At 37.1% G+C, this 14,281-nt stretch overlaps 2 protein-coding genes across 2 annotated transcripts in view; one reads left to right on the top strand and one right to left on the bottom strand.

The window, feature by feature from the left end:
- Positions 1-14,281, top strand: part of NCF2 (neutrophil cytosolic factor 2) — a 518,710-nt gene that overhangs the window by 309,590 nt on the left and 194,839 nt on the right. The gene's annotated exons all lie outside the window — the stretch shown is intronic.
- Positions 1-14,281, bottom strand: part of LAMC2 (laminin subunit gamma 2) — a 74,088-nt gene that overhangs the window by 59,528 nt on the left and 279 nt on the right. The gene's annotated exons all lie outside the window — the stretch shown is intronic.

Here is a 14,281-nt window from a genome sequence, read left to right on the forward strand (position 1 = left end):
AGAAACCCCCCCCGAACAGCATACATGTCTTCATCTCTGTCACCTACCCAGCCAACATGTTATCCATCTCACTGAGAATAACCACATATTTGTCAGAAACCCAGAGAATCATCAACAGCTGCTTCAGCTAATCCTCACTTTGGCTGCCAATGCATACAATCAAGTTCAGACATGACTCTTAGATTCCAAGTACCTGAGAGGATCCTACAGTTCAGACCTGCCCAGGATCTGCCATGGCTGCCAAGCTGATCTCATTCCCTTCAGCAGTCACCCTGCACCACCTGGAATTTACCCAGGTTTCCAGAGGCAAGGCTGCAGCTCACATGCCTGACGGTAGCCCCCAAAACTTACTTCAATGCCACTGAAAGTAAGTCTTGCTAGAACTTGCACTTTTCCAAAGACCTTGGCCATTCCAAAAATTCAGTATGAAATCATTCCGGTAGCTATCTATTGCTTTTATCTGCATTTATGATGTATGTTCTGACTGACCCAGTGTAACAATTGTACAAAATGGGACTGAACTCTGCTACACATTACACAGGGAAATGAGCATCTAAGAGTTTTTCCTGATGCTATATAGATATACTCTCTCCTCTTTGTTGAGTTGGCCCCAAACTATTTGCTAGTATGACATTTGCAGCCCCCATAGCCAATCCCTATCCTACCCTCTGCCAAACACCAAGATCTGATTATGCATCTGTAGGACACTTTAAGCAAAGCTGATTGCTTGAGCTCTGGTGGTGCAATGGTTAGAATGCAGTATTGCAGGCAAATTCTGCCCACAACCTGGAGTTTGATCCTGACAGGGCTCAAAGTAAGCTGTTTCCATCCTTCTGAAGTTGCTAAAATGAGGACCCAGATTGTTGGAGGCAATATGCTAACATTTGTAAACCACTTAGAGAGGACTGTAAAGCTCTATGGAGCAGTGCTATTGTTACTGCTTTTCCTCCAGCTTTGCTTCCTCCTTCCCTTTGTCAGCATCTCCAAAATGGTGGAAAAACATCTATCGAATATGATAGTGCTACAGAAAAGTGGAGAAGTGATGAATTTTTACTTTCTTTCCCTTGACAGATAAAAACTAATGTGAATGGTATCATGGAATGGGATAAGCTGCACACCCACACAAATGCACATGAATGCCAATTTCTTTTGCATGATAAAGACAGGATGGTACAGCATGGTCTTCATCAGGAAACAGTGGAGTGACAGAGGCAGCCTAGCAAGGCAGCTGAAAGAAAGGATCTACGTCTGCAACAACCTAAAAAAGACTAATAAGGACAAGTAATAAGGCTGTCACAGGGAAGAGGAGAATTTATTCCCTTGAGTGCTGATAAATCAAGAAACAATAGGAAGGAACATTGAAGAGGGAGATCCAAACTTGAAATAGGGAATTTCCTGACCATGATTGCTGTTAAGCAGTGTAACAGCCTGCCTCCTGAGTCACGGACACTCAATTGCTCGAGGCTTTCAAACAAAGTTTGGACAAACTTTTGCTTGTGAAAGTCTGAGGATTCCAGCTCTGGAGCTCTTTCCTACCCTCTGATTCCATTATTTGACCTCCCCTTTTGATGGAATAAAAGCAACGAGCATCAGATTTTATATAATTTGCAACTGCTGCTGGACTGTATGGGTCTAAGGAGAAAACATTCCATAGTTTAAAACTGCCTCTTTCAAAGGCTGATGACAGATCATGATTAACATGACTAATGGGAAAAAAGGGGGGAGGTCTTATTTGTACTGCACAGAAAGTCTTTACATCCCAGTATCATCCTGAAAGTCAGTCCATCCCTTTCATTAGATAAAAGCAGTTTTGTGAAGGAATGAAATTAATGCTGAAACAGTCCAGTTGCCTCTTGAAAAAGCACCTTTGGGATAACCATGACCTGGATGACTGAGAATCTTCATAGACATAATGCTGAAACAGTAGCAAGCAAGGCATTCAAAACCTTTCTCCCACTGACCAATTTCTGCTGCAGTTTCTATTTCTCTTCACCAGACACACATTTTGACCTGCCAAGTTCCAGTTAGGAAACAATGTCAGTGCAAGAGCTGCCTGCAAACAGCCAGCAGAAAGCTTTCTGCAGTCCTTGGCATACCTCCTCAATGACCTCATTGGCTGATCAAATCTATCTAATAGCCACCTTGGGCCCATGTTTTTACAGTCTTGTATGTCATAATTAAAACCTTGAACAAGTCTTGGTACCTAATTGGCAGCTTCAGTTAAAGTTTTGTTAAGGTATGAATGGCCAGATAGCTCAATGGGCTGTTTTGCTGGAGCTTCCAGACCAAGTACAAGGGTTAGGGTTAAGGCTACTACTATAACATAAACATGAGGTGAAAGGAGCCCTGCTAGATTGTCCAGACCAATTTTGTCTTGATTTATTAACCCTCATTCACCCTTCGGTGGCCTCCAATACTAATTCAGAACACACATAACCTCTTCTGATTCAGACACTGTGGGAAAAAAGACTGTCATCATCAGACTGGTGATACTCAGCACTAGAAGTCTGATGCCAGCTTCTACCAGTTTCATAAAGATATTAAACAACACCATGGGCAAGAGAGGCAGTTACCTAACATTTCTGTCTGAGACTGTTCCTACAAGGAACATAGTGCTCAGTCTCCAACTCACAGACATGGTCCAGAAGAATAACACAACCATCAGAATCAGAAGTCACTGCAGGCTTCCATAGGACCAAGAGTCTCATTTTGCAAGACCTCATCTGACAAGGAGACAATGGTTTTTATCTCATTAAACAAGGCTTGAATCAAGATTTAAAAAGCGTTGAAATAAGGCACCTGCAGTTACAAAGCACATATCCTTTCAAATTCTCCCCAAAGAAGCATTTTTGACCAATGATTATTTGGCAAAATATTTTGAATTAAGAGGATTTATGTTGTGCCTGGAAGTCCCTAAATTCGAAACATCTGACCACATTGGGTTGGAATTGTGAGAGCTGTAATCCTGATATTTATAAGGAAAGTTAGATGAATTGAGTGAAAACCAAATACACTCACATATATTGAACTTTGCTGGGCATCTGTTTTTGTTTAGTGATCCACAACTGATACATGAGATTTAGTTAACTGTGGCTTGCAAGGTTAAGCATAAAGAAGCTTTGCAATTACTGTTTTCTAACATAAATTAGAAAGGAATAAAAGGATCTTTGCCTTTTATTCTTTACCTTCTATTTCTTTAAATGAATGGTGATGTAGGGAAAATGTTAGCTATAGAACCTGGAAATGTTATCTTCATTTAAGACATCACTTTTAACTGCTCTACAGTTCCAAATATATAAGAGGCATATTGTAATTGAGAAGACTTTTTCTGTTCTTTTCTATCCTTCACTATGAAGTTTTATGTATGATTTCCTCTGTGGTACAATAGTAGAAAAGTTGATCTATTTAGATATCACACCAAATCATTAAAATTAAAATAACTCAAAGCTGTGATTGATTCATTTGCCAAAAAAGGATCCCACAAAAACCTAAAACATCAAGAACAATTTGGTGTGATATTGTTTAAATTTTAAAAGTCTTAACACAAGAAGAAAATGTTTCCTCAAAGATTAGACTATTTTCACATATTGGTACAGTAAGTGGAAAAAGGACCTTTTGTGAGGAAGTGCCTGAGTGTGGGAGTATTGGTTGGAAAGTAGAGACTAGGAGTGGATCACAAGTAGAGCTGGTAAAATTCATGCTGGATTGACTATACCTAAATGAATGAATGAATGAATGAATGAATACAGTATAATTTTATTACAGTCACAGACCAGCAATAGACAACACCCTTTACAATATGTTAAAAAATAGCACATTAATAATAAATAATAACATCCCTGTTAAGAAAATACATGTTCTCAAAATGTATTCTCATTTCTTGCCATAGATTTTTGGCAAGAATTTGCATTCCAAGATAAAATTCTACTTCCTGGAATGGAAGAACCTTTCCATTACTTTTGTTCTATGCTCAATGAGAGATGCTAACTTGCACAAAGCAACATTTCCTGGTACCTGTCAGATGCAAAGAATCAGGATAATTCATAAAGTTGCAGCATAGATTTATTCAAACCTATACACAAGAATCTAGTCAATTAAGTCAGTGCTAAATTGGTGCTAGATAAGGGTCAATGGAATTCAAGGGAAGCTGGACTTGGATCACTTGTGGCAACACAAGGCCTCTAAACTGATGATGTGTTTAACATGCCCTCCTAGCTCTTCTTGCTCTTCTCCTCAGAGGGCCCTGTTCATTGTTCTTCTGAACTGGTATTACTCAGGTTTATTACAAGATGTGATACTTCTTGCTTATTTGTTTGAAAACTACAAACTTCAAATATGAGATTGATGGCTGGTTAGTTAACTGCCCATATATAATTATAGCAAAGCAATTTTCCTATCCAACAGATTAATTCATTTATAGATGACATCAATCTATCACGTCTGGGTTCTGCTGCAGCTTGCATTTTTTTAAAAAAATAAAAAAATAAACAACAGCCTTGAAGACAATGACATCATGATAAGGCTGTCTGTAATTTTTACAAAGTTAAATCACATCTCTTGTACCTATCAAGTTGTTTCATGATTTTTGTTTATTTATTCAGTTTGAATTAGACTCTTAGTTTTGAAATGGATTCCTCTACTAAAACTATATCCTCATCTTCAATGTGATTCTAGACTCTTTTCTGCCTTTGGAAAGCCCCGTGGCTGAAATAAGCAGAAAATTATCTCAATAAATGGGTGGAAAATTATCTTTAAAAATAATATCATCTGTTTGTGGGGAAAATCACCAAGTGGAGAAAACAATGAACAAATCAGCCCTAAAATGTATTTCATAAAACATATTTGATCTGTAGTATTTTTAAATGCTATAAATGTTATTTGAAGAAGACAGCATGTAAAAATCTTTAATGCAGTTTATGGACCCAGAATAGTTTTCTGCTGCTGTTCCAAACTATATTATAATTTTGCCAAAGTAGAATCCAAGATCTAGTTAAGAAGACATGAAACAAATGAAGAAAAAAATGTTTCTGGACTTTTCTATAACACTCTAAACTCTCACAAAAAGTTCAGAGAGGGATTACAAAAGGAAAGGCAGTAACCAATACTAATGTTTGGTGAAAAAAATAACATACATCAGCAAGAGCCTGAGACACAAATCTTATCAAGAACAATGCTTTGTTTAATTCAATGGGTTTTACTTTTAAGTTGACATGTATAGGATTGTGCTCTGGCTGACTTCCCTCAACCCCATGAAGGTCTGTGTTTTTCTGAATATAGCTTGAGCATGGTGCTCATTTTCTAACAATGTTGTACTTTTGTTTTACTCTTTAAGAGACAGTTTTCCATGTTTTGGTCATTGCATTGTTATTCATTCACATTATAAAAAGTCAGAAAATGTCCATATATTTGACCTTGATCCCCTGCCCCAAACCCCAGTTTATTAATACCTGCCTTTAGCTTAAAGGAATCTGCATTTTCCCTCTGCGATTTTCCCATCAATATAAAAGATGTAATTGGATGGAACACAGAACTGAAATGCATTGTAATGGGAAGAAGGACTAATCTTAAGGAACAGGAAGAGCTGCTACCAAGGCAAAAGTTACTGTAGATGAACAAAATCTGAGTTTAGAACAGAAATGTGGGTTTGATTAAGCATCTCAGTAATGAATCTCCCTAATTTTCATGAATATGGTGGTGGAGAGAACTATCTTCACACTTGCAAGATTCTGCTACTCTATAATAAAAATTCTGGTACCCTTGAAGGCACGCACACATGCACACACGCACACACGCACATGCATACACACACTTTGGAAGAAATTTAAATCAAATAGCCTGTTCGACTATTTCTTTTTTTAATCCAAGTTCATTTCGAAAACTGACTGGTAGTCTCAGGGGCTGAGTTTGTGTGTTCCAGAATTCAGGGTTGTCACAGTTTCACTCCTTCACTCTAGGCCAGATTGGCTGTGGATAACAGGAGTTCCCTGCTTCTAGAAAAGTAGGATTTGGCAGTCATTCAAGTTGCTACTTATGGCTCTGATGAGGCAAAAAAGAATGTTTTTTTTCCTTCCAAACTTTACAAAGAGAGTATTTGGGGGTCAGTACTTTTCAGGCAGATGGACTAAGATATTTGCTCACTAACTAGAAGCACTCAACACCATTAGAAACAATTGGGCTGTTAATTGATTGTGCTTCTAACATTCCAACTTAAGCATACTGCATTTTTATGTCTCTATTTGTGACGAATAAAGAGAAAGATGAGAGAACAGGTGTTGTTTTTAGAGTCTTTCTACATGGTAGTGAAGCCTGCCTATACTAAGCATAGTCAACATTTTGTAACTGTGAAGCTGGTCAGTTGGAATTTCACTTATGTTACGTCTGGATATATAAGTAGTCTTCGACTTAAAACCATTCATTTAGTGACCGTTTGAAGTTACGACACTAAAAAGTGACTTATGATCATTTTTCACACTTATGACCATTGCAGCATCCCCATGCTTATGTGATCAAAATTTGGATGCTTGGCAACTGGTTCACATTTATGACAGTTGCAATGTCCCGGGGTCATATAATCACCTTTTGCAACTGCCTGACAAGCAAAGTCAAAGGGGAAGCAAGATTCGCTTAACAACTGTGTTACCAACTTAACAACTGCAGTGATTCACTTAACAACTATCTCACTTAGCAGGTTGTAAAATGGGGCAAAACTCACTTAACAACTATCTATCTTAGCAACAGAATTTTGGGCTCAATTGTGGCAGCATATAGCCCATCTAAGCTGGTCTCAAAATGCTAAGTAGGGTCATTCTGAATGGGAGTCTACTAGGAGATACCTGGAAGAAGACAATAGATTATTTCACAGTTTAGAACATAGAATAAGAGAGTTGGAAGGGACATTGGAGTCCAACTCCTTGCATAAGCAAGAGATTGTATACCATTTCAGACAATTGGCTGTCAGTCTATTCTTGAAAACTTCCAGTGATTGGGCACCCACAAGGAATTCCACCAGTTGATTGTTCTCACCATTAGGAAAGTTCTCTTTAGTTCCAGGTTGCTTCTCTCCTTGATTAGTTTTCATCCATTGGTTCTTGTCTTGCCTCCTGGTGCTTTGGTAAATAGTTTGCCCCCTCGTCTTTGTGACAGCCCCTCAAATATTGAGGACATTATTGAGCACAGAGCCAAAGTAATGGGAAAGCTCTTCCTCTTATATTCCAGAAAGAAACATATGGCAAGAAGTCATTAAATAGTGGTCAGAGATAATGGGAATCAAAATGTTTACTGTTAACTAGAAAAGTAAAAGTGACTAATTTTAATTTACATGGGCTGAGAACTAGATAAAAATGAGCAATATGCTAGAAAAGTGAAGAGGATTTTAATCCTAGGAAGGAAGATAATGTTAAACAACATCTTGAAGGATATCAATATTTTCATCATAGCAAAGATCAGAATAGTCAAAGCAATGGTTTGCATCTTAAAATTGTGGATGTGGACATTCTAAGAATACCATGGCCTTCAAGAAGAAAGAATCAGTCCTTGACTAAATAAAAAATATGTGAGTGCTTGTGGTGATGATCAGCAAGTAGAAATTACTATAATATGAGCATATGATGGACTAGAAACAAATGTTTATGCTTTACGAAGTTGAGGGAAATACAAGAACAAGAAGACAATAGATAAGATAGACAGGATCAAACAAATTACCAAAATATTTTTGAAACAACTACAAATCATTATAGGAGGTAAGATTGTGAGCATTTTGTTCATACAGTCACTAGGAATCAAACATTTCATGGCCCCTAACTAACACTGATTTATAAAGTAAGCTCACAAACAAAACTTTTGTCTCCATGTTAGCTCTCATGCCCTTACCTTTCTTTTATTTAGTTCTATGTCCTAGCAATCTAATGGACAGTGACTTCCAGTAATCTGGGGATCACTATCCATTAGATTTCCTCATTTCTGGTTAACATTCTGAATCTGTGAAGCCATTGTATACATTCAGCACTATATTATAAATTGTAAATAAACAAATCTCAGAATATAGCAAATATGCTACTAGAATAAAGCCCAGCCAGGGTTAAAATTACACAGTTACTTTGTGCTAAATCACATTCTGAGTTTATAGATCATTGAACTATAGTCTGCATTTTCTTTTTTAACCCATCTTTATTATTTTCATTAATAATTAAAAATGGCAAACATACCTAATTTGCTTTGCTCCTCCTATTTTCCCCACAATAACAACAACATTGTGAGGTGAGTTGGGCTGAGAGAGTGACTGGCCCGAAATCACCCAGCCTAAGGTGGGACTAGAACTCATGGTCTCCTGGTTTCAAATTATGTGAGTAGGTGTGTTGGTATGTGTGTATATGTGTATGTGGGTTTGTAGAGGTATGTATGCACTCTGTGTGTGTGTGTGTGTGTCTGTGTCTGTGTCTGTGTGTCTGTGTCTGTATGTGCACGCGCACGCCTGCATGTGCATGCATAAATGGTGAGCAATAAAAGTAAAAAGGCATGGGACCACCCGGTGATGATCATACTGTAGCATATGGAAGATCACAATTTATTGTGAATGTGATTCACAGGGATGATTGTTCCAATATCAGTGGATGTATAGGATTGTTAGGTGAGATTAATAGGTGTGTAGGAATGAGATAAGTGAGTTCAGAAAAAGTGACTGAGACTCCAATTGTTTCTGCCCACTCAGTATATTCCAACAGAGTGGATATGCTCCAGTTTCCGTCCATTAAATGTTGCCATCTTGTGCAAACAAGAAGCATGCCTTCTCTGTTGTGGCTCCCACCCTCTGGAACAATATACCTCCAGAGATAAGGATAGTATCTCTCTCCTGGTGTTCCTAAAAACTTTGGAGACCTAGCTTTGTCCCATGCCTAGGGTTGATGTTTGTTCTTTGTTTAATGGCCACTATTTTGTTTGTGGATTTTGTTATTTTAGTCCAAGCTGCCTGTGGATTTAATATCTTTAGCTGCTTTTGTCTTTTTTAGTTTGCACCCTGTCCACAATCCACTACGTTGAAATAAACAAACGAACAAATAAGGAAGTTCAGGAATTGATGGAATGTTTGGTTAGCTTCTACTTTGAAAAGAAGCAAGCAAATTTTTGTTCTTCAGCAAGTCTCTGAGACTATAAATGAGAAAAAGAAAACTTATAGTTTCATTGTTGATCTAGAGAAAATGTATGGTAAAATGAATAGGCTTGAATATCTATATATGTTTTGTGGGAATATGGTCCTGATGAAAATAAAGTATGGATGAATAAATTGTTCAGCTTTCAACAGGCTAGAGCATTAAAATAATGATGTGGGGGCTCTTAGTTGTTTAATGTATTTGTGAACCATTGTGCCAATTGTGGTGAAATTAGTGGTGTGTTGACTGGGGAAAAGAAGATATGTGTATATTATATGCAGATATGCTGTGCATTGAGAACTTGAATACTTTGCAGCAAATTTTGGCTTAAGTGCATAATGCAATGAGTAGCATTCTATCAAAGATCAAGACAATTGGTTTGACGGGAAAAAAGGATTAAAAGTTTGCAAGTTGCACATAAATGGGAAAAATAGAGCAAATAGATTACAGGTACTCCTCAACTTACAATTATTCATTTAGTAAACATTCAAAGTTACAACAGCATTGAAAGCAACGACTTACACTTACAACCATTGCAGCATCCCCATGGTCATGTGATCAAAACTTAGGCACTCGACAACCAGCATGCATTTATGATGGTTGCAGCATCTCAAGGTCATGTGACTGACATCTGAGGCCTTTCCAGCCAGCTTCCAACAAGCAAAGTCTTCCCCCAGCTGGATTCCCTTAACGATGGTGTGATTCACTTATCAGCTGAAACTGTTCATTTAACATCCGTGGCAAAAAAAAGATTACAAAATCTGGATGCAACTCACATTGCTGCCTTACTTAGCAGTGGAAATTCTGGGTCCCCACTATGGTCCTAAATTGAGGGCTGAATGTTTATTAACAATGGGAAAATGCATTAAGAAATCTGAAGATGCATAAATGCTGCTAGAAAGCAAATGGGAATAAATAAGTAATATCTTCCACATGCTAAAGAAGTGAGGAGGGGAGAGAATTCCATTTGCAAAGCAGGAGAAGATTAAGTTTTGTTCAATTCCCCAGATTCATTCAATAATAATAAAAATATTCTTCATTGAGCTGGTGTTTAACAAATATGTGCATGCTTGGTGTTATGTATTGGGCTTGTGGTGTTACACCACGTGCGTTGCTGGAGGAGCTAACGCAGCAACCCAGACAAGCTGTCTCTGGTCCTGCAATTGGTCAGCCTCAGGCGGCTGCCACCTAGGGGCTAGACTATATACTATGGCTGGTTGCGGCCTAAGCTTCAGTACAGTTCCAGCAAGAATAAAAGTAAGAGTTATTCTGTACTCAGCCTCGTGTCTTCATTCCTGCTCTCCAGAGCCCACGACTTAACACTTGGTTTCTTCTTAAGCTGTCTTTAAAGTCTACTCTTCTATTTTTTTGGATTCATGGAGTGATTTCCCAACCCTAAGGTTGAGCACTCTAAGGGAAATTCAGTTGCCTATACTTTGAACAGTTTATTCCAAGTTTACTAATTTCCTTTAGTGAGCATAAATGCATTTCTAACTATCACAAACACATTGTTCAAACCTTGTGATGAGATTGATATCCATGAAGAGATAGAGAGAAATCAGAGTCAGATTTTATTTCTCTTAAAGGTTTTTAAAGCTTTAATAATTAGAAATAGGTCAAGAAAACAGTTGTGTTAAATTGCTCCTTTTTCAGGATACTCCATAGAGATTTTTAATTCCTGCCATATCTCTGTTTTTGGTTGGTACTGCTTTGTTTGTTTGTTTGTTTGTTTGTTTGTTTTCACACTTCTTATTAATAGCTCACACTTGACACTTGAATTGGGCTTCTATATGCAGAGAAGATATTCTTTTCCAAATTCTGTTTTTGGAGAGACAAGCAAAGAAAAAGCTTGGGGTTTGGGGGCAGTGAGAAGAGGGACTGGGGACTTCCAGTTTTTGTGCCATAGCGTACGGCCATGGGATTGCAGAGCTCTGCACTCCACAGCTGATTTTGTCCTGCCAGGTGACCTTAAATGGCTCTGAAGTCAGAGAGGCAGTGAAGAAAGAGGGCTGCCCCGATGATCACAGAATGATGGCGGTCATTCCATTCAATCCAGGGGAAGCCCTCTGACCCAACAGGAGAAAGGCTAGCTGCACACCAGCATCTAGCCCAAGCTATTTGCAGCCAAAGTCCAGGAGCACGAACCAGAACAATGATGAACAGCATGCTTGGAACTGGTGAGAGTATCCATCTTCTCTCCTCTACTCTGTAACTAAGTCCTTGGGAAAGATCCCCAAAGTAAGAAAACCTCTGAAAGTGAAGGGAGGGGACTACAACCCCACTCCTCCATAGACAGAAGTGGCAAATTAACCTTTATGGGGGAAAGAAATATAGTGAAATCAAATTTAAAATACTACAGTTTGGATAAATCTAGAAACTAAAAAAACCTGCTAAGATTATACTCTAAAGGGTTTTGATGAAACTATATATATAAAAAATAAGAATAATTTTTTGCCTGACAAAGCTGAAAAACAACTACTGACACCTAGTGGAGAATTAAAACATAGAACATTAATAATACTGACTCAGAAATTGGCAAGACACCAAGAAATAAAGATTAATCTGTTCCCTTGAACTTTAATAATCTTCAAGAAGACAGCTTACTGGGAACAAAGAAAAGAATACACACTGGGCCAGCCATAAGAATAGAAAGTGTCTGAAGGAAAAAAAATACTTTGACTGTTGTCTAAACTCAAGAATTGTTTACAGGAAAAGAAAAAGGTTGACTCTTGGCTAATCTTTTAGGGAGGAATTTACAGAAAGGATTCAAGGTAGCTATATATACTGAACTGCAATTTTGACTGGTTGACGATTGACCCCTGAATGAAAGAACTGTTATAAAAAACTGATTTTACTGATGCCTTGACAATTGGAAATACAGTGGACTATAAAAATTATATATAAAGATAAGAACTATACAAAATTGGGCTGTTTGGATTCTGAGTTTGGATAATTATAGAGACTATGGCAGTGATGACAGATTATTTGAAAGGGGAGGGATAACATGGATATTGCATACTTATCAAAAAAATGACAGAATACCACATTTAATTGTTACTCCTGAAGGACCTAGCCTGGAATACCAAAGGTCTCCAGAAGCAACATTTCAAGACAAGACAAATACTTTCCAGGAGGAAATGTATGTAATACTATGACAGATACAAATGACAATATTTTAAACCATGGGGAGATCAAACACAACGCAAAGTTGATCACATAAATGAGCACATCTCTAATCTAAACTCACAATCAAAAACACTCAGAAAATGATGGTAAAGAATGAACAAACAAACCAGATAACAGAACATAAACTAGAAGAAAATGACTTAATCAGTGAAGCTACAAATCAAGAGAATTATAATTTATCACAAACAGGAAAAAACCTACAAGACTTGGATATAGCAACAAAAATGGAAAAGATACTTTATTCATTAGAACATCAAAATAAACCTCAGGATAAGAAAGAAGACTTAACAAAATGGACTATAGAATTGCCAGGAGAACCATTAGAGTTTGGGAGACAAAAAGCATATATTTTACGTATTCTGTCTTCTCTACTCCCAACAACACTTACAAAAATGCAAAAACTTCCTGGCAAGCAGAATATATTAATTTGGAAAGCCACTTGGCAAAAGAAGAAGGCCAGAGACAGATTCAAGAGATTTGACTCACTCTACCAGATGGAGTATTACATGAGCAAACACTTGTTTGAATATGGTTAAAAGAACAGATAACTTTGGATATAAAGGGGCCTTACAATAAGAGGGATAATAGATATAATATAGTATTTTTAATAATATATAAAATGTAAAAATATTGGGATGATGTATTTGAATGAAAAGTTTGAAATTCAAAGGTAAATTAAGTTGAAGAGAATTAGGATTAAGGAATGACTGAAATATTGAGGGGAAATTAAACAATTATATTTGTTTTGGAGTTGAAGGAGAATGCTATTGGGAGAAGGGAAGATCAAAGTAATATACTATTAATTAATATACCAATTATGGAAGTACAAAAATTAATTATTATTGATTGTATTAACTACTAATGTTTTTTTCCTTAAATTTATGAACCAAGACAACACGCTGTACACCAGGCACTAGAGATTATTATTGTAAATAATAAAACATTTCTAAAAAAAAAGAGAAGGGGGACTGAATGTCCCCACATGATATATAGAATAAGGCTTTATATTAAAATTCTCACCTGTGAAGTGATGTTTCCTACAATGCTTAAAAGGAAAAATATCTACAATGGTATAAAATATACATGACTTTGAAATATTGATACCTAGAGTTATATACTTTCAGTTATAAGATGATATGTCAGCTGCACACATTACCCAAAGGCATACTGATAGAAACACCTTCTTAATCCTACTAAAATTATGTCATGAAATTAATTGTATGAACATACGTTACAAATGCTTCACCAAGATTGTTAAACTTGTACATTCAACTCAGCGTCAAACCTGAAAGCCAGAATAAATAATTAAAATATTCCCTTGAGAAATAATTGCATTGCCTGAAAAACTATGTACAAAATATAGAAAGGGCTTTAAATTGTCTGTTTTGGATTATCAGTCATCTGAAAAATTAGAGAAAAATAGAATGCACAGAATTTTCATGGAATTTAGAATGAACAATTTACTTTACGAATGAAACACTCTCAGTCTTAGCTATTATTCAGTTACTTTCCTTGACAATGAAATGACTTGTTAAAATGGTAGGATATATGTCTCAAGCTTTGGCCTAATAATGGTGATTACAACAACCTTGCAGTGTTTTTATCGCACACCCAAATGAAACATCTGAACATGAGCCAGCTTTTTTCAGTTGCTTTCTGACCGTCCATAAGCTTCAATGAGACATGATATGAGCAGGTTTAAGGAGAGGAAAGGGGTCAAGACCTGAAGAAGACAAGATGGGTGAAGAGCTAATCTTGTATTCTATATTATCCACTTGTTCAGAGTTGGCCATTAAAGACCTCTGCTCCTACTCCCTGAGAAATCCCACCTGCTCACGCTGCATCTTCTTGTGCACCTCAAATTGTGCTGCAACTTGGAGACTTGCCTAAGGGGAAACCTTCACATGGAAAACAGAAAACAGAGAAATGGAACTAAATGGAACCCCTTT

This window comes from Vipera ursinii (genome assembly GCF_947247035.1).
Source record: "Vipera ursinii genome assembly, chromosome: 3".
Taxonomy (NCBI): Eukaryota; Metazoa; Chordata; class Lepidosauria; order Squamata; family Viperidae; genus Vipera; species Vipera ursinii.